The following is a 23,588-nucleotide window of genomic DNA, read 5'->3' as shown; positions in this document are numbered from 1 at the left end:
GTTTAAGAGCGCGTGGCAAAAGTACTCATACGCGAAATTAAAAGCCTGCTGCGGTGGCCGGGAATCGAACCCGGATCAACTGCTTGGAAGGCAACTATGCTGACCATTACACCACCACCGCACAAGCGAGCGCCCCGCCACCGCGCTGAGTCGGCTTCCCGCCTGTCGGCAGCGGCCGAAGGTGATCGTACCCGGCAGGCGCATTTCGAGGCAGGCTAGGGGAGCACATCCAGACGCATTCGGACAGCGTATCCGCGCACATTTCGCATCCTTTGGCAAGAGTCGGCGCCGGCGGCGCAAGAGTACGCAGAGGACCGCGTTCTGGCGGCATCTTTAAGCAGTGCAGTGCAGGATTCAGCGTCTGCAGCATCTTCTCCACAGAATGCTACGGCGCTTGACGGCAGTCCCACTTTCCCTTGAGACATCTGCTCGGGAAGCAGCGTGAAGGTACCGCTGGCCCGAGCATCGGTGGTTCAGTGGTAGAATGCTCGCCTGCCACGCGGGCGGCCCGGGTTCGATTCCCGGCCGATGCATCATTTTGTTTTTTCTCCGGTAGGGGTGCTGCGTGTCTTTCGCACTCGAACTGCGTGAGCCATGAGAATGAACCGCGGGATTCCGTGTGGAAAGAACCAATCATGCAGCGCGGACGACTGCTCGTTTGGACTCCTGCGTGCTATTGTACATACTGGCGTCGGCCTAGCATCGCAAGTTGCCTGCCGCGCCGTGAATGCACGTGTAGCAACAGAAAAAATGAGCCAGGGAGTGCAGACTCTCTACCACTTGTATTCGGTACTTACCAAGATTCCAGAAGGTCTAACGATCGCCTGCCTCGGTAGCGCAGTAGGCAGCGCGTAAGTCTCATAATCTTAAGGTCGTGAGTTCGATCCTCACCCGGGGCATCTAATTTTCTGTGACTGAAGGTGGTGCTGTTGCTAGGGCGCCAACTTATTTCTTGTTTGTTATCCGCAACGTTTCAACGCTTCAGCGGGAAAATGTTTACTTCCTGTTATTGCTACATACAGCTTCCCTATTCCTCTTCTCCCAGCAGAGCATGAAGCCAAAAGCATTGCTCTGCGACGTTTGAGGTGCGCGCCTTGCCAGTCAGTATGTGCAAAGATGCTCGCAAAGAGAGCGACAATGCGACAAGCGACCGTACGAACGGTCGAATGAAACGGCCGCATCCGGTGTGGTCTAGTGGCTAGGATACCTGGCTTTCACCCAGGAGGCCCGGGTTCGATTCCCGGTACCGGAACGGAATTTTTTCCACACGAATCGTGACAAGTTTGAGCTGTCCGAGCGGCCGTTTCCCGTCCTGCTCGCAATATAGCTACTGTTTCGTGACCGTCAGCAGAATATAGACTAGGGAAGCAGACACACGACGACCATAGGAATGGTGTATGGCTTCATGCCACCTGATTCCAGCGTAGGGCTGAGCAACTGCATCTGCCGAGGCCCGTTAGCTCAGTTGGTTAGAGCGTCGTGCTAATAACGCGAAGGTCGTGGGTTCGATCCCCCCACGGGCCACTTCTCTTTTACTACTGCGAAAAGGCAGCGCCGATTTCAGCTGGCGAGTGTGATGACCAAATGATCAAGCACTACAGCATTCACTCGGCAATGGCCATAATATCTTGAATACACTGGTTAGAGAAAATGTCCGATTGCCGATGCGTAACAACTTTGGCCCTTGTCAGTACTTGGGCGGGTGAGCGCATGGGAACACAGGGCAGTATTGGCAGTTTTACTTCCTATTTTTGTTTCTCCTTTGTTTTCGGAGCTACAGCCCGATTCGGCCAGGGAGACGCCACCGTGAAATGAAGGGGGCGTGCTGTGTGTCCATCGCCTCGCCTCGCCTCTCCTTACCTCTCTCAGTCGTTTCTCGTGCTTGTCGTTTTGATATAGGCCGATTTGAGAGCGTCAGCTCTCGCGTCAGCTGAGCAAAGTCGAGACAAGTCGAGACACACTAAGGGCTGGTATGCAGCGAGTAAGAGGGCGAAAAAACAATAGTTTAAGAGCGCGTGGCAAAAGTACTCATACGCGAAATTAAAAGCCTGCTGCGGTGGCCGGGAATCGAACCCGGATCAACTGCTTGGAAGGCAACTATGCTGACCATTACACCACCACCGCACAAGCGAGCGCCCCGCCACCGCGCTGAGTCGGCTTCCCGCCTGTCGGCAGCGGCCGAAGGTGATCGTACCCGGCAGGCGCATTTCGAGGCAGGCTAGGGGAGCACATCCAGACGCATTCGGACAGCGTATCCGCGCACATTTCGCATCCTTTGGCAAGAGTCGGCGCCGGCGGCGCAAGAGTACGCAGAGGACCGCGTTCTGGCGGCATCTTTAAGCAGTGCAGTGCAGGATTCAGCGTCTGCAGCATCTTCTCCACAGAATGCTACGGCGCTTGACGGCAGTCCCACTTTCCCTTGAGACATCTGCTCGGGAAGCAGCGTGAAGGTACCGCTGGCCCGAGCATCGGTGGTTCAGTGGTAGAATGCTCGCCTGCCACGCGGGCGGCCCGGGTTCGATTCCCGGCCGATGCATCATTTTGTTTTTTCTCCGGTAGGGGTGCTGCGTGTCTTTCGCACTCGAACTGCGTGAGCCATGAGAATGAACCGCGGGATTCCGTGTGGAAAGAACCAATCATGCAGCGCGGACGACTGCTCGTTTGGACTCCTGCGTGCTATTGTACATACTGGCGTCGGCCTAGCATCGCAAGTTGCCTGCCGCGCCGTGAATGCACGTGTAGCAACAGAAAAAATGAGCCAGGGAGTGCAGACTCTCTACCACTTGTATTCGGTACTTACCAAGATTCCAGAAGGTCTAACGATCGCCTGCCTCGGTAGCGCAGTAGGCAGCGCGTAAGTCTCATAATCTTAAGGTCGTGAGTTCGATCCTCACCCGGGGCATCTAATTTTCTGTGACTGAAGGTGGTGCTGTTGCTAGGGCGCCAACTTATTTCTTGTTTGTTATCCGCAACGTTTCAACGCTTCAGCGGGAAAATGTTTACTTCCTGTTATTGCTACATACAGCTTCCCTATTCCTCTTCTCCCAGCAGAGCATGAAGCCAAAAGCATTGCTCTGCGACGTTTGAGGTGCGCGCCTTGCCAGTCAGTATGTGCAAAGATGCTCGCAAAGAGAGCGACAATGCGACAAGCGACCGTACGAACGGTCGAATGAAACGGCCGCATCCGGTGTGGTCTAGTGGCTAGGATACCTGGCTTTCACCCAGGAGGCCCGGGTTCGATTCCCGGTACCGGAACGGAATTTTTTCCACACGAATCGTGACAAGTTTGAGCTGTCCGAGCGGCCGTTTCCCGTCCTGCTCGCAATATAGCTACTGTTTCGTGACCGTCAGCAGAATATAGACTAGGGAAGCAGACACACGACGACCATAGGAATGGTGTATGGCTTCATGCCACCTGATTCCAGCGTAGGGCTGAGCAGCTGCATCTGCCGAGGCCCGTTAGCTCAGTTGGTTAGAGCGTCGTGCTAATAACGCGAAGGTCGTGGGTTCGATCCCCCCACGGGCCACTTCTCTTTTACTACTGCGAAAAGGCAGCGCCGATTTCAGCTGGCGAGTGTGATGACCAAATGATCATCACCCTGCGTGGAAGTTGACAGAGGATCCGAACCCGACTCGTCGGGAAGCACTACAGCATTCACTCGGCAATGGCCATAATATCTTGAATACACTGGTTAGAGAAAATGTCCGATTGCCGATGCGTAACAACTTTGGCCCTTGTCAGTACTTGGGCGGGTGAGCGCATGGGAACACAGGGCAGTATTGGCAGTTTTACTTCCTATTTTTGTTTCTCCTTTGTTTTCGGAGCTACAGCCCGATTCGGCCAGGGAGACGCCACCGTGAAATGAAGGGGGCGTGCTGTGTGTCCATCGCCTCGCCTCGCCTCTCCTTACCTCTCTCAGTCGTTTCTCGTGCTTGTCGTTTTGATATAGGCCGATTTGAGAGCGTCAGCTCTCGCGTCAGCTGAGCAAAGTCGAGACAAGTCGAGACACACTAAGGGCTGGTATGCAGCGAGTAAGAGGGCGAAAAAACAATAGTTTAAGAGCGCGTGGCAAAAGTACTCATACGCGAAATTAAAAGCCTGCTGCGGTGGCCGGGAATCGAACCCGGATCAACTGCTTGGAAGGCAACTATGCTGACCATTACACCACCACCGCACAAGCGAGCGCCCCGCCACCGCGCTGAGTCGGCTTCCCGCCTGTCGGCAGCGGCCGAAGGTGATCGTACCCGGCAGGCGCATTTCGAGGCAGGCTAGGGGAGCACATCCAGACGCATTCGGACAGCGTATCCGCGCACATTTCGCATCCTTTGGCAAGAGTCGGCGCCGGCGGCGCAAGAGTACGCAGAGGACCGCGTTCTGGCGGCATCTTTAAGCAGTGCAGTGCAGGATTCAGCGTCTGCAGCATCTTCTCCACAGAATGCTACGGCGCTTGACGGCAGTCCCACTTTCCCTTGAGACATCTGCTCGGGAAGCAGCGTGAAGGTACCGCTGGCCCGAGCATCGGTGGTTCAGTGGTAGAATGCTCGCCTGCCACGCGGGCGGCCCGGGTTCGATTCCCGGCCGATGCATCATTTTGTTTTTTCTCCGGTAGGGGTGCTGCGTGTCTTTCGCACTCGAACTGCGTGAGCCATGAGAATGAACCGCGGGATTCCGTGTGGAAAGAACCAATCATGCAGCGCGGACGACTGCTCGTTTGGACTCCTGCGTGCTATTGTACATACTGGCGTCGGCCTAGCATCGCAAGTTGCCTGCCGCGCCGTGAATGCACGTGTAGCAACAGAAAAAATGAGCCAGGGAGTGCAGACTCTCTACCACTTGTATTCGGTACTTACCAAGATTCCAGAAGGTCTAACGATCGCCTGCCTCGGTAGCGCAGTAGGCAGCGCGTAAGTCTCATAATCTTAAGGTCGTGAGTTCGATCCTCACCCGGGGCATCTAATTTTCTGTGACTGAAGGTGGTGCTGTTGCTAGGGCGCCAACTTATTTCTTGTTTGTTATCCGCAACGTTTCAACGCTTCAGCGGGAAAATGTTTACTTCCTGTTATTGCTACATACAGCTTCCCTATTCCTCTTCTCCCAGCAGAGCATGAAGCCAAAAGCATTGCTCTGCGACGTTTGAGGTGCGCGCCTTGCCAGTCAGTATGTGCAAAGATGCTCGCAAAGAGAGCGACAATGCGACAAGCGACCGTACGAACGGTCGAATGAAACGGCCGCATCCGGTGTGGTCTAGTGGCTAGGATACCTGGCTTTCACCCAGGAGGCCCGGGTTCGATTCCCGGTACCGGAACGGAATTTTTTCCACACGAATCGTGACAAGTTTGAGCTGTCCGAGCGGCCGTTTCCCGTCCTGCTCGCAATATAGCTACTGTTTCGTGACCGTCAGCAGAATATAGACTAGGGAAGCAGACACACGACGACCATAGGAATGGTGTATGGCTTCATGCCACCTGATTCCAGCGTAGGGCTGAGCAACTGCATCTGCCGAGGCCCGTTAGCTCAGTTGGTTAGAGCGTCGTGCTAATAACGCGAAGGTCGTGGGTTCGATCCCCCCACGGGCCACTTCTCTTTTACTACTGCGAAAAGGCAGCGCCGATTTCAGCTGGCGAGTGTGATGACCAAATGATCATCACCCTGCGTGGAAGTTGACAGAGGATCCGAACCCGACTCGTCGGGAAGCACTACAGCATTCACTCGGCAATGGCCATAATATCTTGAATACACTGGTTAGAGAAAATGTCCGATTGCCGATGCGTAACAACTTTGGCCCTTGTCAGTACTTGGGCGGGTGAGCGCATGGGAACACAGGGCAGTATTGGCAGTTTTACTTCCTATTTTTGTTTCTCCTTTGTTTTCGGAGCTACAGCCCGATTCGGCCAGGGAGACGCCACCGTGAAATGAAGGGGGCGTGCTGTGTGTCCATCGCCTCGCCTCGCCTCTCCTTACCTCTCTCAGTCGTTTCTCGTGCTTGTCGTTTTGATATAGGCCGATTTGAGAGCGTCAGCTCTCGCGTCAGCTGAGCAAAGTCGAGACAAGTCGAGACACACTAAGGGCTGGTATGCAGCGAGTAAGAGGGCGAAAAAACAATAGTTTAAGAGCGCGTGGCAAAAGTACTCATACGCGAAATTAAAAGCCTGCTGCGGTGGCCGGGAATCGAACCCGGATCAACTGCTTGGAAGGCAACTATGCTGACCATTACACCACCACCGCACAAGCGAGCGCCCCGCCACCGCGCTGAGTCGGCTTCCCGCCTGTCGGCAGCGGCCGAAGGTGATCGTACCCGGCAGGCGCATTTCGAGGCAGGCTAGGGGAGCACATCCAGACGCATTCGGACAGCGTATCCGCGCACATTTCGCATCCTTTGGCAAGAGTCGGCGCCGGCGGCGCAAGAGTACGCAGAGGACCGCGTTCTGGCGGCATCTTTAAGCAGTGCAGTGCAGGATTCAGCGTCTGCAGCATCTTCTCCACAGAATGCTACGGCGCTTGACGGCAGTCCCACTTTCCCTTGAGACATCTGCTCGGGAAGCAGCGTGAAGGTACCGCTGGCCCGAGCATCGGTGGTTCAGTGGTAGAATGCTCGCCTGCCACGCGGGCGGCCCGGGTTCGATTCCCGGCCGATGCATCATTTTGTTTTTTCTCCGGTAGGGGTGCTGCGTGTCTTTCGCACTCGAACTGCGTGAGCCATGAGAATGAACCGCGGGATTCCGTGTGGAAAGAACCAATCATGCAGCGCGGACGACTGCTCGTTTGGACTCCTGCGTGCTATTGTACATACTGGCGTCGGCCTAGCATCGCAAGTTGCCTGCCGCGCCGTGAATGCACGTGTAGCAACAGAAAAAATGAGCCAGGGAGTGCAGACTCTCTACCACTTGTATTCGGTACTTACCAAGATTCCAGAAGGTCTAACGATCGCCTGCCTCGGTAGCGCAGTAGGCAGCGCGTAAGTCTCATAATCTTAAGGTCGTGAGTTCGATCCTCACCCGGGGCATCTAATTTTCTGTGACTGAAGGTGGTGCTGTTGCTAGGGCGCCAACTTATTTCTTGTTTGTTATCCGCAACGTTTCAACGCTTCAGCGGGAAAATGTTTACTTCCTGTTATTGCTACATACAGCTTCCCTATTCCTCTTCTCCCAGCAGAGCATGAAGCCAAAAGCATTGCTCTGCGACGTTTGAGGTGCGCGCCTTGCCAGTCAGTATGTGCAAAGATGCTCGCAAAGAGAGCGACAATGCGACAAGCGACCGTACGAACGGTCGAATGAAACGGCCGCATCCGGTGTGGTCTAGTGGCTAGGATACCTGGCTTTCACCCAGGAGGCCCGGGTTCGATTCCCGGTACCGGAACGGAATTTTTTCCACACGAATCGTGACAAGTTTGAGCTGTCCGAGCGGCCGTTTCCCGTCCTGCTCGCAATATAGCTACTGTTTCGTGACCGTCAGCAGAATATAGACTAGGGAAGCAGACACACGACGACCATAGGAATGGTGTATGGCTTCATGCCACCTGATTCCAGCGTAGGGCTGAGCAACTGCATCTGCCGAGGCCCGTTAGCTCAGTTGGTTAGAGCGTCGTGCTAATAACGCGAAGGTCGTGGGTTCGATCCCCCCACGGGCCACTTCTCTTTTACTACTGCGAAAAGGCAGCGCCGATTTCAGCTGGCGAGTGTGATGACCAAATGATCATCACCCTGCGTGGAAGTTGACAGAGGATCCGAACCCGACTCGTCGGGAAGCACTACAGCATTCACTCGGCAATGGCCATAATATCTTGAATACACTGGTTAGAGAAAATGTCCGATTGCCGATGCGTAACAACTTTGGCCCTTGTCAGTACTTGGGCGGGTGAGCGCATGGGAACACAGGGCAGTATTGGCAGTTTTACTTCCTATTTTTGTTTCTCCTTTGTTTTCGGAGCTACAGCCCGATTCGGCCAGGGAGACGCCACCGTGAAATGAAGGGGGCGTGCTGTGTGTCCATCGCCTCGCCTCGCCTCTCCTTACCTCTCTCAGTCGTTTCTCGTGCTTGTCGTTTTGATATAGGCCGATTTGAGAGCGTCAGCTCTCGCGTCAGCTGAGCAAAGTCGAGACAAGTCGAGACACACTAAGGGCTGGTATGCAGCGAGTAAGAGGGCGAAAAAACAATAGTTTAAGAGCGCGTGGCAAAAGTACTCATACGCGAAATTAAAAGCCTGCTGCGGTGGCCGGGAATCGAACCCGGATCAACTGCTTGGAAGGCAACTATGCTGACCATTACACCACCACCGCACAAGCGAGCGCCCCGCCACCGCGCTGAGTCGGCTTCCCGCCTGTCGGCAGCGGCCGAAGGTGATCGTACCCGGCAGGCGCATTTCGAGGCAGGCTAGGGGAGCACATCCAGACGCATTCGGACAGCGTATCCGCGCACATTTCGCATCCTTTGGCAAGAGTCGGCGCCGGCGGCGCAAGAGTACGCAGAGGACCGCGTTCTGGCGGCATCTTTAAGCAGTGCAGTGCAGGATTCAGCGTCTGCAGCATCTTCTCCACAGAATGCTACGGCGCTTGACGGCAGTCCCACTTTCCCTTGAGACATCTGCTCGGGAAGCAGCGTGAAGGTACCGCTGGCCCGAGCATCGGTGGTTCAGTGGTAGAATGCTCGCCTGCCACGCGGGCGGCCCGGGTTCGATTCCCGGCCGATGCATCATTTTGTTTTTTCTCCGGTAGGGGTGCTGCGTGTCTTTCGCACTCGAACTGCGTGAGCCATGAGAATGAACCGCGGGATTCCGTGTGGAAAGAACCAATCATGCAGCGCGGACGACTGCTCGTTTGGACTCCTGCGTGCTATTGTACATACTGGCGTCGGCCTAGCATCGCAAGTTGCCTGCCGCGCCGTGAATGCACGTGTAGCAACAGAAAAAATGAGCCAGGGAGTGCAGACTCTCTACCACTTGTATTCGGTACTTACCAAGATTCCAGAAGGTCTAACGATCGCCTGCCTCGGTAGCGCAGTAGGCAGCGCGTAAGTCTCATAATCTTAAGGTCGTGAGTTCGATCCTCACCCGGGGCATCTAATTTTCTGTGACTGAAGGTGGTGCTGTTGCTAGGGCGCCAACTTATTTCTTGTTTGTTATCCGCAACGTTTCAACGCTTCAGCGGGAAAATGTTTACTTCCTGTTATTGCTACATACAGCTTCCCTATTCCTCTTCTCCCAGCAGAGCATGAAGCCAAAAGCATTGCTCTGCGACGTTTGAGGTGCGCGCCTTGCCAGTCAGTATGTGCAAAGATGCTCGCAAAGAGAGCGACAATGCGACAAGCGACCGTACGAACGGTCGAATGAAACGGCCGCATCCGGTGTGGTCTAGTGGCTAGGATACCTGGCTTTCACCCAGGAGGCCCGGGTTCGATTCCCGGTACCGGAACGGAATTTTTTCCACACGAATCGTGACAAGTTTGAGCTGTCCGAGCGGCCGTTTCCCGTCCTGCTCGCAATATAGCTACTGTTTCGTGACCGTCAGCAGAATATAGACTAGGGAAGCAGACACACGACGACCATAGGAATGGTGTATGGCTTCATGCCACCTGATTCCAGCGTAGGGCTGAGCAACTGCATCTGCCGAGGCCCGTTAGCTCAGTTGGTTAGAGCGTCGTGCTAATAACGCGAAGGTCGTGGGTTCGATCCCCCCACGGGCCACTTCTCTTTTACTACTGCGAAAAGGCAGCGCCGATTTCAGCTGGCGAGTGTGATGACCAAATGATCATCACCCTGCGTGGAAGTTGACAGAGGATCCGAACCCGACTCGTCGGGAAGCACTACAGCATTCACTCGGCAATGGCCATAATATCTTGAATACACTGGTTAGAGAAAATGTCCGATTGCCGATGCGTAACAACTTTGGCCCTTGTCAGTACTTGGGCGGGTGAGCGCATGGGAACACAGGGCAGTATTGGCAGTTTTACTTCCTATTTTTGTTTCTCCTTTGTTTTCGGAGCTACAGCCCGATTCGGCCAGGGAGACGCCACCGTGAAATGAAGGGGGCGTGCTGTGTGTCCATCGCCTCGCCTCGCCTCTCCTTACCTCTCTCAGTCGTTTCTCGTGCTTGTCGTTTTGATATAGGCCGATTTGAGAGCGTCAGCTCTCGCGTCAGCTGAGCAAAGTCGAGACAAGTCGAGACACACTAAGGGCTGGTATGCAGCGAGTAAGAGGGCGAAAAAACAATAGTTTAAGAGCGCGTGGCAAAAGTACTCATACGCGAAATTAAAAGCCTGCTGCGGTGGCCGGGAATCGAACCCGGATCAACTGCTTGGAAGGCAACTATGCTGACCATTACACCACCACCGCACAAGCGAGCGCCCCGCCACCGCGCTGAGTCGGCTTCCCGCCTGTCGGCAGCGGCCGAAGGTGATCGTACCCGGCAGGCGCATTTCGAGGCAGGCTAGGGGAGCACATCCAGACGCATTCGGACAGCGTATCCGCGCACATTTCGCATCCTTTGGCAAGAGTCGGCGCCGGCGGCGCAAGAGTACGCAGAGGACCGCGTTCTGGCGGCATCTTTAAGCAGTGCAGTGCAGGATTCAGCGTCTGCAGCATCTTCTCCACAGAATGCTACGGCGCTTGACGGCAGTCCCACTTTCCCTTGAGACATCTGCTCGGGAAGCAGCGTGAAGGTACCGCTGGCCCGAGCATCGGTGGTTCAGTGGTAGAATGCTCGCCTGCCACGCGGGCGGCCCGGGTTCGATTCCCGGCCGATGCATCATTCTGTTTTTTCTCCGGTAGGGGTGCTGCGTGTCTTTCGCACTCGAACTGCGTGAGCCATGAGAATGAACCGCGGGATTCCGTGTGGAAAGAACCAATCATGCAGCGCGGACGACTGCTCGTTTGGACTCCTGCGTGCTATTGTACATACTGGCGTCGGCCTAGCATCGCAAGTTGCCTGCCGCGCCGTGAATGCACGTGTAGCAACAGAAAAAATGAGCCAGGGAGTGCAGACTCTCTACCACTTGTATTCGGTACTTACCAAGATTCCAGAAGGTCTAACGATCGCCTGCCTCGGTAGCGCAGTAGGCAGCGCGTAAGTCTCATAATCTTAAGGTCGTGAGTTCGATCCTCACCCGGGGCATCTAATTTTCTGTGACTGAAGGTGGTGCTGTTGCTAGGGCGCCAACTTATTTCTTGTTTGTTATCCGCAACGTTTCAACGCTTCAGCGGGAAAATGTTTACTTCCTGTTATTGCTACATACAGCTTCCCTATTCCTCTTCTCCCAGCAGAGCATGAAGCCAAAAGCATTGCTCTGCGACGTTTGAGGTGCGCGCCTTGCCAGTCAGTATGTGCAAAGATGCTCGCAAAGAGAGCGACAATGCGACAAGCGACCGTACGAACGGTCGAATGAAACGGCCGCATCCGGTGTGGTCTAGTGGCTAGGATACCTGGCTTTCACCCAGGAGGCCCGGGTTCGATTCCCGGTACCGGAACGGAATTTTTTCCACACGAATCGTGACAAGTTTGAGCTGTCCGAGCGGCCGTTTCCCGTCCTGCTCGCAATATAGCTACTGTTTCGTGACCGTCAGCAGAATATAGACTAGGGAAGCAGACACACGACGACCATAGGAATGGTGTATGGCTTCATGCCACCTGATTCCAGCGTAGGGCTGAGCAACTGCATCTGCCGAGGCCCGTTAGCTCAGTTGGTTAGAGCGTCGTGCTAATAACGCGAAGGTCGTGGGTTCGATCCCCCCACGGGCCACTTCTCTTTTACTACTGCGAAAAGGCAGCGCCGATTTCAGCTGGCGAGTGTGATGACCAAATGATCATCACCCTGCGTGGAAGTTGACAGAGGATCCGAACCCGACTCGTCGGGAAGCACTACAGCATTCACTCGGCAATGGCCATAATATCTTGAATACACTGGTTAGAGAAAATGTCCGATTGCCGATGCGTAACAACTTTGGCCCTTGTCAGTACTTGGGCGGGTGAGCGCATGGGAACACAGGGCAGTATTGGCAGTTTTACTTCCTATTTTTGTTTCTCCTTTGTTTTCGGAGCTACAGCCCGATTCGGCCAGGGAGACGCCACCGTGAAATGAAGGGGGCGTGCTGTGTGTCCATCGCCTCGCCTCGCCTCTCCTTACCTCTCTCAGTCGTTTCTCGTGCTTGTCGTTTTGATATAGGCCGATTTGAGAGCGTCAGCTCTCGCGTCAGCTGAGCAAAGTCGAGACAAGTCGAGACACACTAAGGGCTGGTATGCAGCGAGTAAGAGGGCGAAAAAACAATAGTTTAAGAGCGCGTGGCAAAAGTACTCATACGCGAAATTAAAAGCCTGCTGCGGTGGCCGGGAATCGAACCCGGATCAACTGCTTGGAAGGCAACTATGCTGACCATTACACCACCACCGCACAAGCGAGCGCCCCGCCACCGCGCTGAGTCGGCTTCCCGCCTGTCGGCAGCGGCCGAAGGTGATCGTACCCGGCAGGCGCATTTCGAGGCAGGCTAGGGGAGCACATCCAGACGCATTCGGACAGCGTATCCGCGCACATTTCGCATCCTTTGGCAAGAGTCGGCGCCGGCGGCGCAAGAGTACGCAGAGGACCGCGTTCTGGCGGCATCTTTAAGCAGTGCAGTGCAGGATTCAGCGTCTGCAGCATCTTCTCCACAGAATGCTACGGCGCTTGACGGCAGTCCCACTTTCCCTTGAGACATCTGCTCGGGAAGCAGCGTGAAGGTACCGCTGGCCCGAGCATCGGTGGTTCAGTGGTAGAATGCTCGCCTGCCACGCGGGCGGCCCGGGTTCGATTCCCGGCCGATGCATCATTTTGTTTTTTCTCCGGTAGGGGTGCTGCGTGTCTTTCGCACTCGAACTGCGTGAGCCATGAGAATGAACCGCGGGATTCCGTGTGGAAAGAACCAATCATGCAGCGCGGACGACTGCTCGTTTGGACTCCTGCGTGCTATTGTACATACTGGCGTCGGCCTAGCATCGCAAGTTGCCTGCCGCGCCGTGAATGCACGTGTAGCAACAGAAAAAATGAGCCAGGGAGTGCAGACTCTCTACCACTTGTATTCGGTACTTACCAAGATTCCAGAAGGTCTAACGATCGCCTGCCTCGGTAGCGCAGTAGGCAGCGCGTAAGTCTCATAATCTTAAGGTCGTGAGTTCGATCCTCACCCGGGGCATCTAATTTTCTGTGACTGAAGGTGGTGCTGTTGCTAGGGCGCCAACTTATTTCTTGTTTGTTATCCGCAACGTTTCAACGCTTCAGCGGGAAAATGTTTACTTCCTGTTATTGCTACATACAGCTTCCCTATTCCTCTTCTCCCAGCAGAGCATGAAGCCAAAAGCATTGCTCTGCGACGTTTGAGGTGCGCGCCTTGCCAGTCAGTATGTGCAAAGATGCTCGCAAAGAGAGCGACAATGCGACAAGCGACCGTACGAACGGTCGAATGAAACGGCCGCATCCGGTGTGGTCTAGTGGCTAGGATACCTGGCTTTCACCCAGGAGGCCCGGGTTCGATTCCCGGTACCGGAACGGAATTTTTTCCACACGAATCGTGACAAGTTTGAGCTGTCCGAGCGGCCGTTTCCCGTCCTGCTCGCAATATAGCTACTGTTTCGTGACCGTCAGCAGAATATAGACTAGGGAAGCAGACACACGACGACCATAGGAATGGTGTATGGCTTCATGCCACCTGATTCCAGCGTAGGGCTGAGCAACTGCATCTGCCGAGGCCCGTTAGCTCAGTTGGTTAGAGCGTCGTGCTAATAACGCGAAGGTCGTGGGTTCGATCCCCCCACGGGCCACTTCTCTTTTACTACTGCGAAAAGGCAGCGCCGATTTCAGCTGGCGAGTGTGATGACCAAATGATCATCACCCTGCGTGGAAGTTGACAGAGGATCCGAACCCGACTCGTCGGGAAGCACTACAGCATTCACTCGGCAATGGCCATAATATCTTGAATACACTGGTTAGAGAAAATGTCCGATTGCCGATGCGTAACAACTTTGGCCCTTGTCAGTACTTGGGCGGGTGAGCGCATGGGAACACAGGGCAGTATTGGCAGTTTTACTTCCTATTTTTGTTTCTCCTTTGTTTTCGGAGCTACAGCCCGATTCGGCCAGGGAGACGCCACCGTGAAATGAAGGGGGCGTGCTGTGTGTCCATCGCCTCGCCTCGCCTCTCCTTACCTCTCTCAGTCGTTTCTCGTGCTTGTCGTTTTGATATAGGCCGATTTGAGAGCGTCAGCTCTCGCGTCAGCTGAGCAAAGTCGAGACAAGTCGAGACACACTAAGGGCTGGTATGCAGCGAGTAAGAGGGCGAAAAAACAATAGTTTAAGAGCGCGTGGCAAAAGTACTCATACGCGAAATTAAAAGCCTGCTGCGGTGGCCGGGAATCGAACCCGGATCAACTGCTTGGAAGGCAACTATGCTGACCATTACACCACCACCGCACAAGCGAGCGCCCCGCCACCGCGCTGAGTCGGCTTCCCGCCTGTCGGCAGCGGCCGAAGGTGATCGTACCCGGCAGGCGCATTTCGAGGCAGGCTAGGGGAGCACATCCAGACGCATTCGGACAGCGTATCCGCGCACATTTCGCATCCTTTGGCAAGAGTCGGCGCCGGCGGCGCAAGAGTACGCAGAGGACCGCGTTCTGGCGGCATCTTTAAGCAGTGCAGTGCAGGATTCAGCGTCTGCAGCATCTTCTCCACAGAATGCTACGGCGCTTGACGGCAGTCCCACTTTCCCTTGAGACATCTGCTCGGGAAGCAGCGTGAAGGTACCGCTGGCCCGAGCATCGGTGGTTCAGTGGTAGAATGCTCGCCTGCCACGCGGGCGGCCCGGGTTCGATTCCCGGCCGATGCATCATTTTGTTTTTTCTCCGGTAGGGGTGCTGCGTGTCTTTCGCACTCGAACTGCGTGAGCCATGAGAATGAACCGCGGGATTCCGTGTGGAAAGAACCAATCATGCAGCGCGGACGACTGCTCGTTTGGACTCCTGCGTGCTATTGTACATACTGGCGTCGGCCTAGCATCGCAAGTTGCCTGCCGCGCCGTGAATGCACGTGTAGCAACAGAAAAAATGAGCCAGGGAGTGCAGACTCTCTACCACTTGTATTCGGTACTTACCAAGATTCCAGAAGGTCTAACGATCGCCTGCCTCGGTAGCGCAGTAGGCAGCGCGTAAGTCTCATAATCTTAAGGTCGTGAGTTCGATCCTCACCCGGGGCATCTAATTTTCTGTGACTGAAGGTGGTGCTGTTGCTAGGGCGCCAACTTATTTCTTGTTTGTTATCCGCAACGTTTCAACGCTTCAGCGGGAAAATGTTTACTTCCTGTTATTGCTACATACAGCTTCCCTATTCCTCTTCTCCCAGCAGAGCATGAAGCCAAAAGCATTGCTCTGCGACGTTTGAGGTGCGCGCCTTGCCAGTCAGTATGTGCAAAGATGCTCGCAAAGAGAGCGACAATGCGACAAGCGACCGTACGAACGGTCGAATGAAACGGCCGCATCCGGTGTGGTCTAGTGGCTAGGATACCTGGCTTTCACCCAGGAGGCCCGGGTTCGATTCCCGGTACCGGAACGGAATTTTTTCCACACGAATCGTGACAAGTTTGAGCTGTCCGAGCGGCCGTTTCCCGTCCTGCTCGCAATATAGCTACTGTTTCGTGACCGTCAGCAGAATATAGACTAGGGAAGCAGACACACGACGACCATAGGAATGGTGTATGGCTTCATGCCACCTGATTCCAGCGTAGGGCTGAGCAACTGCATCTGCCGAGGCCCGTTAGCTCAGTTGGTTAGAGCGTCGTGCTAATAACGCGAAGGTCGTGGGTTCGATCCCCCCACGGGCCACTTCTCTTTTACTACTGCGAAAAGGCAGCGCCGATTTCAGCTGGCGAGTGTGATGACCAAATGATCATCACCCTGCGTGGAAGTTGACAGAGGATCCGAACCCGACTCGTCGGGAAGCACTACAGCATTCACTCGGCAATGGCCATAATATCTTGAATACACTGGTTAGAGAAAATGTCCGATTGCCGATGCGTAACAACTTTGGCCCTTGTCAGTACTTGGGCGGGTGAGCGCATGGGAACACAGGGCAGTATTGGCAGTTTTACTTCCTATTTTTGTTTCTCCTTTGTTTTCGGAGCTACAGCCCGATTCGGCCAGGGAGACGCCACCGTGAAATGAAGGGGGCGTGCTGTGTGTCCATCGCCTCGCCTCGCCTCTCCTTACCTCTCTCAGTCGTTTCTCGTGCTTGTCGTTTTGATATAGGCCGATTTGAGAGCGTCAGCTCTCGCGTCAGCTGAGCAAAGTCGAGACAAGTCGAGACACACTAAGGGCTGGTATGCAGCGAGTAAGAGGGCGAAAAAACAATAGTTTAAGAGCGCGTGGCAAAAGTACTCATACGCGAAATTAAAAGCCTGCTGCGGTGGCCGGGAATCGAACCCGGATCAACTGCTTGGAAGGCAACTATGCTGACCATTACACCACCACCGCACAAGCGAGCGCCCCGCCACCGCGCTGAGTCGGCTTCCCGCCTGTCGGCAGCGGCCGAAGGTGATCGTACCCGGCAGGCGCATTTCGAGGCAGGCTAGGGGAGCACATCCAGACGCATTCGGACAGCGTATCCGCGCACATTTCGCATCCTTTGGCAAGAGTCGGCGCCGGCGGCGCAAGAGTACGCAGAGGACCGCGTTCTGGCGGCATCTTTAAGCAGTGCAGTGCAGGATTCAGCGTCTGCAGCATCTTCTCCACAGAATGCTACGGCGCTTGACGGCAGTCCCACTTTCCCTTGAGACATCTGCTCGGGAAGCAGCGTGAAGGTACCGCTGGCCCGAGCATCGGTGGTTCAGTGGTAGAATGCTCGCCTGCCACGCGGGCGGCCCGGGTTCGATTCCCGGCCGATGCATCATTTTGTTTTTTCTCCGGTAGGGGTGCTGCGTGTCTTTCGCACTCGAACTGCGTGAGCCATGAGAATGAACCGCGGGATTCCGTGTGGAAAGAACCAATCATGCAGCGCGGACGACTGCTCGTTTGGACTCCTGCGTGCTATTGTACATACTGGCGTCGGCCTAGCATCGCAAGTTGCCTGCCGCGCCGTGAATGCACGTGTAGCAACAGAAAAAATGAGCCAGGGAGTGCAGACTCTCTACCACTTGTATTCGGTACTTACCAAGATTCCAGAAGGTCTAACGATCGCCTGCCTCGGTAGCGCAGTAGGCAGCGCGTAAGTCTCATAATCTTAAGGTCGTGAGTTCGATCCTCACCCGGGGCATCTAATTTTCTGTGACTGAAGGTGGTGCTGTTGCTAGGGCGCCAACTTATTTCTTGTTTGTTATCCGCAACGTTTCAACGCTTCAGCGGGAAAATGTTTACTTCCTGTTATTGCTACATACAGCTTCCCTATTCCTCTTCTCCCAGCAGAGCATGAAGCCAAAAGCATTGCTCTGCGACGTTTGAGGTGCGCGCCTTGCCAGTCAGTATGTGCAAAGATGCTCGCAAAGAGAGCGACAATGCGACAAGCGACCGTACGAACGGTCGAATGAAACGGCCGCATCCGGTGTGGTCTAGTGGCTAGGATACCTGGCTTTCACCCAGGAGGCCCGGGTTCGATTCCCGGTACCGGAACGGAATTTTTTCCACACGAATCGTGACAAGTTTGAGCTGTCCGAGCGGCCGTTTCCCGTCCTGCTCGCAATATAGCTACTGTTTCGTGACCGTCAGCAGAATATAGACTAGGGAAGCAGACACACGACGACCATAGGAATGGTGTATGGCTTCATGCCACCTGATTCCAGCGTAGGGCTGAGCAACTGCATCTGCCGAGGCCCGTTAGCTCAGTTGGTTAGAGCGTCGTGCTAATAACGCGAAGGTCGTGGGTTCGATCCCCCCACGGGCCACTTCTCTTTTACTACTGCGAAAAGGCAGCGCCGATTTCAGCTGGCGAGTGTGATGACCAAATGATCATCACCCTGCGTGGAAGTTGACAGAGGATCCGAACCCGACTCGTCGGGAAGCACTACAGCATTCACTCGGCAATGGCCATAATATCTTGAATACACTGGTTAGAGAAAATGTCCGATTGCCGATGCGTAACAACTTTGGCCCTTGTCAGTACTTGGGCGGGTGAGCGCATGGGAACACAGGGCAGTATTGGCAGTTTTACTTCCTATTTTTGTTTCTCCTTTGTTTTCGGAGCTACAGCCCGATTCGGCCAGGGAGACGCCACCGTGAAATGAAGGGGGCGTGCTGTGTGTCCATCGCCTCGCCTCGCCTCTCCTTACCTCTCTCAGTCGTTTCTCGTGCTTGTCGTTTTGATATAGGCCGATTTGAGAGCGTCAGCTCTCGCGTCAGCTGAGCAAAGTCGAGACAAGTCGAGACACACTAAGGGCTGGTATGCAGCGAGTAAGAGGGCGAAAAAACAATAGTTTAAGAGCGCGTGGCAAAAGTACTCATACGCGAAATTAAAAGCCTGCTGCGGTGGCCGGGAATCGAACCCGGATCAACTGCTTGGAAGGCAACTATGCTGACCATTACACCACCACCGCACAAGCGAGCGCCCCGCCACCGCGCTGAGTCGGCTTCCCGCCTGTCGGCAGCGGCCGAAGGTGATCGTACCCGGCAGGCGCATTTCGAGGCAGGCTAGGGGAGCACATCCAGACGCATTCGGACAGCGTATCCGCGCACATTTCGCATCCTTTGGCAAGAGTCGGCGCCGGCGGCGCAAGAGTACGCAGAGGACCGCGTTCTGGCGGCATCTTTAAGCAGTGCAGTGCAGGATTCAGCGTCTGCAGCATCTTCTCCACAGAATGCTTTCAGCGTCTGCAGCATCTTCTCCACAGAATGCTACGGCGCTTGACGGCAGTCCCACTTTCCCTTGAGACATCTGCTCGGGAAGCAGCGTGAAGGTACCGCTGGCCCGAGCATCGGTGGTTCAGTGGTAGAATGCTCGCCTGCCACGCGGGCGGCCCGGGTTCGATTCCCGGCCGATGCATCATTTTGTTTTTTCTCCGGTAGGGGTGCTGCGTGTCTTTCGCACTCGAACTGCGTGAGCCATGAGAATGAACCGCGGGATTCCGTGTGGAAAGAACCAATCATGCAGCGCGGACGACTGCTCGTTTGGACTCCTGCGTGCTATTGTACATACTGGCGTCGGCCTAGCATCGCAAGTTGCCTGCCGCGCCGTGAATGCACGTGTAGCAACAGAAAAAATGAGCCAGGGAGTGCAGACTCTCTACCACTTGTATTCGGTACTTACCAAGATTCCAGAAGGTCTAACGATCGCCTGCCTCGGTAGCGCAGTAGGCAGCGCGTAAGTCTCATAATCTTAAGGTCGTGAGTTCGATCCTCACCCGGGGCATCTAATTTTCTGTGACTGAAGGTGGTGCTGTTGCTAGGGCGCCAACTTATTTCTTGTTTGTTATCCGCAACGTTTCAACGCTTCAGCGGGAAAATGTTTACTTCCTGTTATTGCTACATACAGCTTCCCTATTCCTCTTCTCCCAGCAGAGCATGAAGCCAAAAGCATTGCTCTGCGACGTTTGAGGTGCGCGCCTTGCCAGTCAGTATGTGCAAAGATGCTCGCAAAGAGAGCGACAATGCGACAAGCGACCGTACGAACGGTCGAATGAAACGGCCGCATCCGGTGTGGTCTAGTGGCTAGGATACCTGGCTTTCACCCAGGAGGCCCGGGTTCGATTCCCGGTACCGGAACGGAATTTTTTCCACACGAATCGTGACAAGTTTGAGCTGTCCGAGCGGCCGTTTCCCGTCCTGCTCGCAATATAGCTACTGTTTCGTGACCGTCAGCAGAATATAGACTAGGGAAGCAGACACACGACGACCATAGGAATGGTGTATGGCTTCATGCCACCTGATTCCAGCGTAGGGCTGAGCAACTGCATCTGCCGAGGCCCGTTAGCTCAGTTGGTTAGAGCGTCGTGCTAATAACGCGAAGGTCGTGGGTTCGATCCCCCCACGGGCCACTTCTCTTTTACTACTGCGAAAAGGCAGCGCCGATTTCAGCTGGCGAGTGTGATGACCAAATGATCATCACCCTGCGTGGAAGTTGACAGAGGATCCGAACCCGACTCGTCGGGAAGCACTACAGCATTCACTCGGCAATGGCCATAATATCTTGAATACACTGGTTAGAGAAAATGAAAGAAAATGTCCGATTGCCGATGCGTAACAACTTTGGCCCTTGTCAGTACTTGGGCGGGTGAGCGCATGGGAACACAGGGCAGTATTGGCAGTTTTACTTCCTATTTTTGTTTCTCCTTTGTTTTCGGAGCTACAGCCCGATTCGGCCAGGGAGACGCCACCGTGAAATGAAGGGGGCGTGCTGTGTGTCCATCGCCTCGCCTCGCCTCTCCTTACCTCTCTCAGTCGTTTCTCGTGCTTGTCGTTTTGATATAGGCCGATTTGAGAGCGTCAGCTCTCGCGTCAGCTGAGCAAAGTCGAGACAAGTCGAGACACACTAAGGGCTGGTATGCAGCGAGTAAGAGGGCGAAAAAACAATAGTTTAAGAGCGCGTGGCAAAAGTACTCATACGCGAAATTAAAAGCCTGCTGCGGTGGCCGGGAATCGAACCCGGATCAACTGCTTGGAAGGCAACTATGCTGACCATTACACCACCACCGCACAAGCGAGCGCCCCGCCACCGCGCTGAGTCGGCTTCCCGCCTGTCGGCAGCGGCCGAAGGTGATCGTACCCGGCAGGCGCATTTCGAGGCAGGCTAGGGGAGCACATCAGACGCATTCGGACAGCGTATCCGCGCACATTTCGCATCCTTTGGCAAGAGTCGGCGCCGGCGGCGCAAGAGTACGCAGAGGACCGCGTTCTGGCGGCATCTTTAAGCAGTGCAGTGCAGGATTCAGCGTCTGCAGCATCTTCTCCACAGAATGCTACGGCGCTTGACGGCAGTCCCACTTTCCCTTGAGACATCTGCTCGGAAGCAGCGTGAAGGTACCGCTGGCCCGAGCATCGGTGGTTCAGTGGTAGAATGCTCGCCTGCCACGCGGGCGGCCCGGGTTCGATTCCCGGCCGATGCATCATTTTGTTTTTTCTCCGGTAGGGGTGCTGCGTGTCTTTCGCACTCGAACTGCGTGAGCCATGAGAATGAACCGCGGGATTCCGTGTGGAAAGAACCAATCATGCAGCGCGGACGACTGCTCGTTTGGACTCCTGCGTGCTATTGTACATACTGGCGTCGGCCTAGCATCGCAAGTTGCCTGCCGCGCCGTGAATGCACGTGTAGCAACAGAAAAAATGAGCCAGGGAGTGCAGACTCTCTACCACTTGTATTCGGTACTTACCAAGATTCCAGAAGGTCTAACGATCGCCTGCCTCGGTAGCGCAGTAGGCAGCGCGTAAGTCTCATAATCTTAAGGTCGTGAGTTCGATCCTCACCCGGGGCATCTAATTTTCTGTGACTGAAGGTGGTGCTGTTGCTAGGGCGCCAACTTATTTCTTGTTTGTTATCCGCAACGTTTCAACGCTTCAGCGGGAAAATGTTTACTTCCTGTTATTGCTACATACAGCTTCCCTATTCCTCTTCTCCCAGCAGAGCATGAAGCCAAAAGCATTGCTCTGCGACGTTTGAGGTGCGCGCCTTGCCAGTCAGTATGTGCAAAGATGCTCGCAAAGAGAGCGACAATGCGACAAGCGACCGTACGAACGGTCGAATGAAACGGCCGCATCCGGTGTGGTCTAGTGGCTAAGATACCTGGCTTTCACCCAGGAGGCCCGGGTTCGATTCCCGGTACCGGAACGGAATTTTTTCCACACGAATCGTGACAAGTTTGAGCTGTCCCGAGCGGCCGTTTCCCGTCCTGCTCGCAATATAGCTACTGTTTCGTGACCGTCAGCAGAATATAGACTAGGGGAAGCAGACACACGACGACCATAGGAATGGTGTATGGCTTCATGCCACCTGATTCCAGCGTAGGGCTGAGCAACTGCATCTGCCGAGGCCCGTTAGCTCAGTTGGTTAGAGCGTCGTGCTAATAACGCGAAGGTCGTGGGTTCGATCCCCCCACGGGCCACTTCTCTTTTACTACTGCGAAAAGGCAGCGCCGATTTCAGCTGGCGAGTGTGATGACCAAATGATCATCACCCTGCGTGGAAGTTGACAGAGGATCCGAACCCGACTCGTCGGGAAGCACTACAGCATTCACTCGGCAATGGCCATAATATCTTGAATACACTGGTTAGAGAAAATGAAAGAAAATGTCCGATTGCCGATGCGTAACAACTTTGGCCCTTGTCAGTACTTGGGCGGGTGAGCGCATGGGAACACAGGGCAGTATTGGCAGTTTTACTTCCTATTTTTGTTTCTCCTTTGTTTTCGGAGCTACAGCCCGATTCGGCCAGGGAGACGCCACCGTGAAATGAAGGGGGGCGTGCTGTGTGTCCATCGCCTCGCCTCGCCTCTCCTTACCTCTCTCAGTCGTTTCTCGTGCTTGTCGTTTTGATATAGGCCGATTTGAGAGCGTCAGCTCTCGCGTCAGCTGAGCAAAGTCGAGACAAGTCGAGACACACTAAGGGCTGGTATGCAGCGAGTAAGAGGGCGAAAAAACAATAGTTTAAGAGCGCGTGGCAAAAGTACTCATACGCGAAATTAAAAGCCTGCTGCGGTGGCCGGGAATCGAACCCGGATCAACTGCTTGGAAGGCAACTATGCTGACCATTACACCACCACCCGCACAAGCGAGCGCCCCGCCACCGCGCTGAGTCGGCTTCCCGCCTGTCGGCAGCGGCCGAAGGTGATCGTACCCGGCAGGCGCATTTCGAGGCAGGCTAGGGGAGCACATCCAGACGCATTCGGACAGCGTATCCGCGCACATTTCGCATCCTTTGGCAAGAGTCGGCGCCGGCGGCGCAAGAGTACGCAGAGGACCGCGTTCTGGCGGCATCTTTAAGCAGTGCAGTGCAGGATTCAGCGTCTGCAGCATCTTCTCCACAGAATGCTACGGCGCTTGACGGCAGTCCCACTTTCCCTTGAGACATCTGCTCGGGAAGCAGCGTGAAGGTACCGCTGGCCCGAGCATCGGTGGTTCAGTGGTAGAATGCTCGCCTGCCACGCGGGCGGCCCGGGTTCGATTCCCGGCCGATGCATCATTTTGTTTTTTCTCCGGTAGGGGTGCTGCGTGTCTTTCGCACTCGAACTGCGTGAGCCATGAGAATGAACCGCGGGATTCCGTGTGGAAAGAACCAATCATGCAGCGCGGACGACTGCTCGTTTGGACTCCTGCGTGCTATTGTACATACTGGCGTCGGCCTAGCATCGCAAGTTGCCTGCCGCGCCGTGAATGCACGTGTAGCAACAGAAAAAATGAGCCAGGGAGTGCAGACTCTCTACCACTTGTATTCGGTACTTACCAAGATTCCAGAAGGTCTAACGATCGCCTGCCTCGGTAGCGCAGTAGGCAGCGCGTAAGTCTCATAATCTTAAGGTCGTGAGTTCGATCCTCACCCGGGGCATCTAATTTTCTGTGACTGAAGGTGGTGCTGTTGCTAGGGCGCCAACTTATTTCTTGTTTGTTATCCGCAACGTTTCAACGCTTCAGCGGGAAAATGTTTACTTCCTGTTATTGCTACATA

General features: G+C 54.8%; 58 non-coding genes across 58 annotated transcripts; 46 read left to right on the top strand and 12 right to left on the bottom strand.

Moving 5' to 3' along the window:
- Positions 1 to 49: 49 nt before the first annotated feature.
- Positions 50 to 121, bottom strand: Trnag-ucc. The gene has a single exon. It is a non-coding gene; the product is annotated as a tRNA-Gly (tRNA).
- A 341-nt stretch (positions 122 to 462) lies between these two features.
- Positions 463 to 533, top strand: Trnag-gcc. The gene has a single exon. It is a non-coding gene; the product is annotated as a tRNA-Gly (tRNA).
- A 293-nt stretch (positions 534 to 826) lies between these two features.
- Positions 827 to 899, top strand: Trnam-cau. The gene has a single exon. It is a non-coding gene; the product is annotated as a tRNA-Met (tRNA).
- Positions 900 to 1,180: 281 nt separating this feature from the next.
- On the top strand, positions 1,181 to 1,252 carry Trnae-uuc. Its single transcript has one exon. It is a non-coding gene; the product is annotated as a tRNA-Glu (tRNA).
- Positions 1,253 to 1,450: 198 nt separating this feature from the next.
- Positions 1,451 to 1,524, top strand: Trnai-aau. Its single transcript has one exon. It is a non-coding gene; the product is annotated as a tRNA-Ile (tRNA).
- Positions 1,525 to 2,052: 528 nt separating this feature from the next.
- On the bottom strand, positions 2,053 to 2,124 carry Trnag-ucc. The gene has a single exon. It is a non-coding gene; the product is annotated as a tRNA-Gly (tRNA).
- A 341-nt stretch (positions 2,125 to 2,465) lies between these two features.
- Trnag-gcc lies at positions 2,466 to 2,536 on the top strand. Its single transcript has one exon. It is a non-coding gene; the product is annotated as a tRNA-Gly (tRNA).
- A 293-nt stretch (positions 2,537 to 2,829) lies between these two features.
- Positions 2,830 to 2,902, top strand: Trnam-cau. The gene has a single exon. It is a non-coding gene; the product is annotated as a tRNA-Met (tRNA).
- A 281-nt stretch (positions 2,903 to 3,183) lies between these two features.
- On the top strand, positions 3,184 to 3,255 carry Trnae-uuc. The gene has a single exon. It is a non-coding gene; the product is annotated as a tRNA-Glu (tRNA).
- Positions 3,256 to 3,453: 198 nt separating this feature from the next.
- On the top strand, positions 3,454 to 3,527 carry Trnai-aau. The gene has a single exon. It is a non-coding gene; the product is annotated as a tRNA-Ile (tRNA).
- A 576-nt stretch (positions 3,528 to 4,103) lies between these two features.
- Trnag-ucc lies at positions 4,104 to 4,175 on the bottom strand. The gene has a single exon. It is a non-coding gene; the product is annotated as a tRNA-Gly (tRNA).
- Positions 4,176 to 4,516: 341 nt separating this feature from the next.
- Positions 4,517 to 4,587, top strand: Trnag-gcc. Its single transcript has one exon. It is a non-coding gene; the product is annotated as a tRNA-Gly (tRNA).
- Positions 4,588 to 4,880: 293 nt separating this feature from the next.
- On the top strand, positions 4,881 to 4,953 carry Trnam-cau. The gene has a single exon. It is a non-coding gene; the product is annotated as a tRNA-Met (tRNA).
- Positions 4,954 to 5,234: 281 nt separating this feature from the next.
- Positions 5,235 to 5,306, top strand: Trnae-uuc. Its single transcript has one exon. It is a non-coding gene; the product is annotated as a tRNA-Glu (tRNA).
- A 198-nt stretch (positions 5,307 to 5,504) lies between these two features.
- Positions 5,505 to 5,578, top strand: Trnai-aau. Its single transcript has one exon. It is a non-coding gene; the product is annotated as a tRNA-Ile (tRNA).
- Positions 5,579 to 6,154: 576 nt separating this feature from the next.
- Positions 6,155 to 6,226, bottom strand: Trnag-ucc. The gene has a single exon. It is a non-coding gene; the product is annotated as a tRNA-Gly (tRNA).
- Positions 6,227 to 6,567: 341 nt separating this feature from the next.
- Positions 6,568 to 6,638, top strand: Trnag-gcc. Its single transcript has one exon. It is a non-coding gene; the product is annotated as a tRNA-Gly (tRNA).
- Positions 6,639 to 6,931: 293 nt separating this feature from the next.
- On the top strand, positions 6,932 to 7,004 carry Trnam-cau. The gene has a single exon. It is a non-coding gene; the product is annotated as a tRNA-Met (tRNA).
- A 281-nt stretch (positions 7,005 to 7,285) lies between these two features.
- On the top strand, positions 7,286 to 7,357 carry Trnae-uuc. The gene has a single exon. It is a non-coding gene; the product is annotated as a tRNA-Glu (tRNA).
- Positions 7,358 to 7,555: 198 nt separating this feature from the next.
- On the top strand, positions 7,556 to 7,629 carry Trnai-aau. Its single transcript has one exon. It is a non-coding gene; the product is annotated as a tRNA-Ile (tRNA).
- Positions 7,630 to 8,205: 576 nt separating this feature from the next.
- Trnag-ucc lies at positions 8,206 to 8,277 on the bottom strand. Its single transcript has one exon. It is a non-coding gene; the product is annotated as a tRNA-Gly (tRNA).
- Positions 8,278 to 8,618: 341 nt separating this feature from the next.
- On the top strand, positions 8,619 to 8,689 carry Trnag-gcc. Its single transcript has one exon. It is a non-coding gene; the product is annotated as a tRNA-Gly (tRNA).
- A 293-nt stretch (positions 8,690 to 8,982) lies between these two features.
- On the top strand, positions 8,983 to 9,055 carry Trnam-cau. Its single transcript has one exon. It is a non-coding gene; the product is annotated as a tRNA-Met (tRNA).
- A 281-nt stretch (positions 9,056 to 9,336) lies between these two features.
- Positions 9,337 to 9,408, top strand: Trnae-uuc. Its single transcript has one exon. It is a non-coding gene; the product is annotated as a tRNA-Glu (tRNA).
- Positions 9,409 to 9,606: 198 nt separating this feature from the next.
- Positions 9,607 to 9,680, top strand: Trnai-aau. Its single transcript has one exon. It is a non-coding gene; the product is annotated as a tRNA-Ile (tRNA).
- Positions 9,681 to 10,256: 576 nt separating this feature from the next.
- Positions 10,257 to 10,328, bottom strand: Trnag-ucc. Its single transcript has one exon. It is a non-coding gene; the product is annotated as a tRNA-Gly (tRNA).
- Positions 10,329 to 10,669: 341 nt separating this feature from the next.
- Trnag-gcc lies at positions 10,670 to 10,740 on the top strand. The gene has a single exon. It is a non-coding gene; the product is annotated as a tRNA-Gly (tRNA).
- Positions 10,741 to 11,033: 293 nt separating this feature from the next.
- On the top strand, positions 11,034 to 11,106 carry Trnam-cau. Its single transcript has one exon. It is a non-coding gene; the product is annotated as a tRNA-Met (tRNA).
- A 281-nt stretch (positions 11,107 to 11,387) lies between these two features.
- On the top strand, positions 11,388 to 11,459 carry Trnae-uuc. Its single transcript has one exon. It is a non-coding gene; the product is annotated as a tRNA-Glu (tRNA).
- Positions 11,460 to 11,657: 198 nt separating this feature from the next.
- On the top strand, positions 11,658 to 11,731 carry Trnai-aau. The gene has a single exon. It is a non-coding gene; the product is annotated as a tRNA-Ile (tRNA).
- Positions 11,732 to 12,307: 576 nt separating this feature from the next.
- On the bottom strand, positions 12,308 to 12,379 carry Trnag-ucc. The gene has a single exon. It is a non-coding gene; the product is annotated as a tRNA-Gly (tRNA).
- Positions 12,380 to 12,720: 341 nt separating this feature from the next.
- Positions 12,721 to 12,791, top strand: Trnag-gcc. The gene has a single exon. It is a non-coding gene; the product is annotated as a tRNA-Gly (tRNA).
- A 293-nt stretch (positions 12,792 to 13,084) lies between these two features.
- Positions 13,085 to 13,157, top strand: Trnam-cau. Its single transcript has one exon. It is a non-coding gene; the product is annotated as a tRNA-Met (tRNA).
- A 281-nt stretch (positions 13,158 to 13,438) lies between these two features.
- Positions 13,439 to 13,510, top strand: Trnae-uuc. The gene has a single exon. It is a non-coding gene; the product is annotated as a tRNA-Glu (tRNA).
- A 198-nt stretch (positions 13,511 to 13,708) lies between these two features.
- Trnai-aau lies at positions 13,709 to 13,782 on the top strand. Its single transcript has one exon. It is a non-coding gene; the product is annotated as a tRNA-Ile (tRNA).
- Positions 13,783 to 14,358: 576 nt separating this feature from the next.
- Positions 14,359 to 14,430, bottom strand: Trnag-ucc. Its single transcript has one exon. It is a non-coding gene; the product is annotated as a tRNA-Gly (tRNA).
- A 341-nt stretch (positions 14,431 to 14,771) lies between these two features.
- On the top strand, positions 14,772 to 14,842 carry Trnag-gcc. Its single transcript has one exon. It is a non-coding gene; the product is annotated as a tRNA-Gly (tRNA).
- A 293-nt stretch (positions 14,843 to 15,135) lies between these two features.
- Positions 15,136 to 15,208, top strand: Trnam-cau. Its single transcript has one exon. It is a non-coding gene; the product is annotated as a tRNA-Met (tRNA).
- A 281-nt stretch (positions 15,209 to 15,489) lies between these two features.
- On the top strand, positions 15,490 to 15,561 carry Trnae-uuc. Its single transcript has one exon. It is a non-coding gene; the product is annotated as a tRNA-Glu (tRNA).
- A 198-nt stretch (positions 15,562 to 15,759) lies between these two features.
- Trnai-aau lies at positions 15,760 to 15,833 on the top strand. The gene has a single exon. It is a non-coding gene; the product is annotated as a tRNA-Ile (tRNA).
- A 576-nt stretch (positions 15,834 to 16,409) lies between these two features.
- Positions 16,410 to 16,481, bottom strand: Trnag-ucc. The gene has a single exon. It is a non-coding gene; the product is annotated as a tRNA-Gly (tRNA).
- Positions 16,482 to 16,822: 341 nt separating this feature from the next.
- Positions 16,823 to 16,893, top strand: Trnag-gcc. Its single transcript has one exon. It is a non-coding gene; the product is annotated as a tRNA-Gly (tRNA).
- Positions 16,894 to 17,186: 293 nt separating this feature from the next.
- Positions 17,187 to 17,259, top strand: Trnam-cau. The gene has a single exon. It is a non-coding gene; the product is annotated as a tRNA-Met (tRNA).
- A 281-nt stretch (positions 17,260 to 17,540) lies between these two features.
- Trnae-uuc lies at positions 17,541 to 17,612 on the top strand. Its single transcript has one exon. It is a non-coding gene; the product is annotated as a tRNA-Glu (tRNA).
- Positions 17,613 to 17,810: 198 nt separating this feature from the next.
- On the top strand, positions 17,811 to 17,884 carry Trnai-aau. Its single transcript has one exon. It is a non-coding gene; the product is annotated as a tRNA-Ile (tRNA).
- A 576-nt stretch (positions 17,885 to 18,460) lies between these two features.
- Trnag-ucc lies at positions 18,461 to 18,532 on the bottom strand. The gene has a single exon. It is a non-coding gene; the product is annotated as a tRNA-Gly (tRNA).
- Positions 18,533 to 18,907: 375 nt separating this feature from the next.
- Positions 18,908 to 18,978, top strand: Trnag-gcc. Its single transcript has one exon. It is a non-coding gene; the product is annotated as a tRNA-Gly (tRNA).
- A 293-nt stretch (positions 18,979 to 19,271) lies between these two features.
- Positions 19,272 to 19,344, top strand: Trnam-cau. The gene has a single exon. It is a non-coding gene; the product is annotated as a tRNA-Met (tRNA).
- Positions 19,345 to 19,625: 281 nt separating this feature from the next.
- Positions 19,626 to 19,697, top strand: Trnae-uuc. The gene has a single exon. It is a non-coding gene; the product is annotated as a tRNA-Glu (tRNA).
- Positions 19,698 to 19,895: 198 nt separating this feature from the next.
- Positions 19,896 to 19,969, top strand: Trnai-aau. The gene has a single exon. It is a non-coding gene; the product is annotated as a tRNA-Ile (tRNA).
- Positions 19,970 to 20,555: 586 nt separating this feature from the next.
- Positions 20,556 to 20,627, bottom strand: Trnag-ucc. The gene has a single exon. It is a non-coding gene; the product is annotated as a tRNA-Gly (tRNA).
- Positions 20,628 to 20,966: 339 nt separating this feature from the next.
- Positions 20,967 to 21,037, top strand: Trnag-gcc. The gene has a single exon. It is a non-coding gene; the product is annotated as a tRNA-Gly (tRNA).
- Positions 21,038 to 21,330: 293 nt separating this feature from the next.
- Trnam-cau lies at positions 21,331 to 21,403 on the top strand. The gene has a single exon. It is a non-coding gene; the product is annotated as a tRNA-Met (tRNA).
- A 281-nt stretch (positions 21,404 to 21,684) lies between these two features.
- On the top strand, positions 21,685 to 21,756 carry Trnae-uuc. Its single transcript has one exon. It is a non-coding gene; the product is annotated as a tRNA-Glu (tRNA).
- A 200-nt stretch (positions 21,757 to 21,956) lies between these two features.
- On the top strand, positions 21,957 to 22,030 carry Trnai-aau. The gene has a single exon. It is a non-coding gene; the product is annotated as a tRNA-Ile (tRNA).
- Positions 22,031 to 22,617: 587 nt separating this feature from the next.
- Positions 22,618 to 22,690, bottom strand: Trnag-ucc. Its single transcript has one exon. It is a non-coding gene; the product is annotated as a tRNA-Gly (tRNA).
- A 341-nt stretch (positions 22,691 to 23,031) lies between these two features.
- Trnag-gcc lies at positions 23,032 to 23,102 on the top strand. Its single transcript has one exon. It is a non-coding gene; the product is annotated as a tRNA-Gly (tRNA).
- A 293-nt stretch (positions 23,103 to 23,395) lies between these two features.
- On the top strand, positions 23,396 to 23,468 carry Trnam-cau. Its single transcript has one exon. It is a non-coding gene; the product is annotated as a tRNA-Met (tRNA).
- The last annotated feature ends 120 nt before the right edge of the window (positions 23,469 to 23,588 follow it).

The sequence above is a fragment of the Schistocerca americana genome, chromosome 2, assembly GCF_021461395.2.
Source record: "Schistocerca americana isolate TAMUIC-IGC-003095 chromosome 2, iqSchAmer2.1, whole genome shotgun sequence".
NCBI lineage: Eukaryota > Metazoa > Arthropoda > Insecta > Orthoptera > Acrididae > Schistocerca > Schistocerca americana.
Note: the sequence above shows the minus strand (reverse complement) of the source record. Positions and strands in the feature narration are given on the sequence as shown.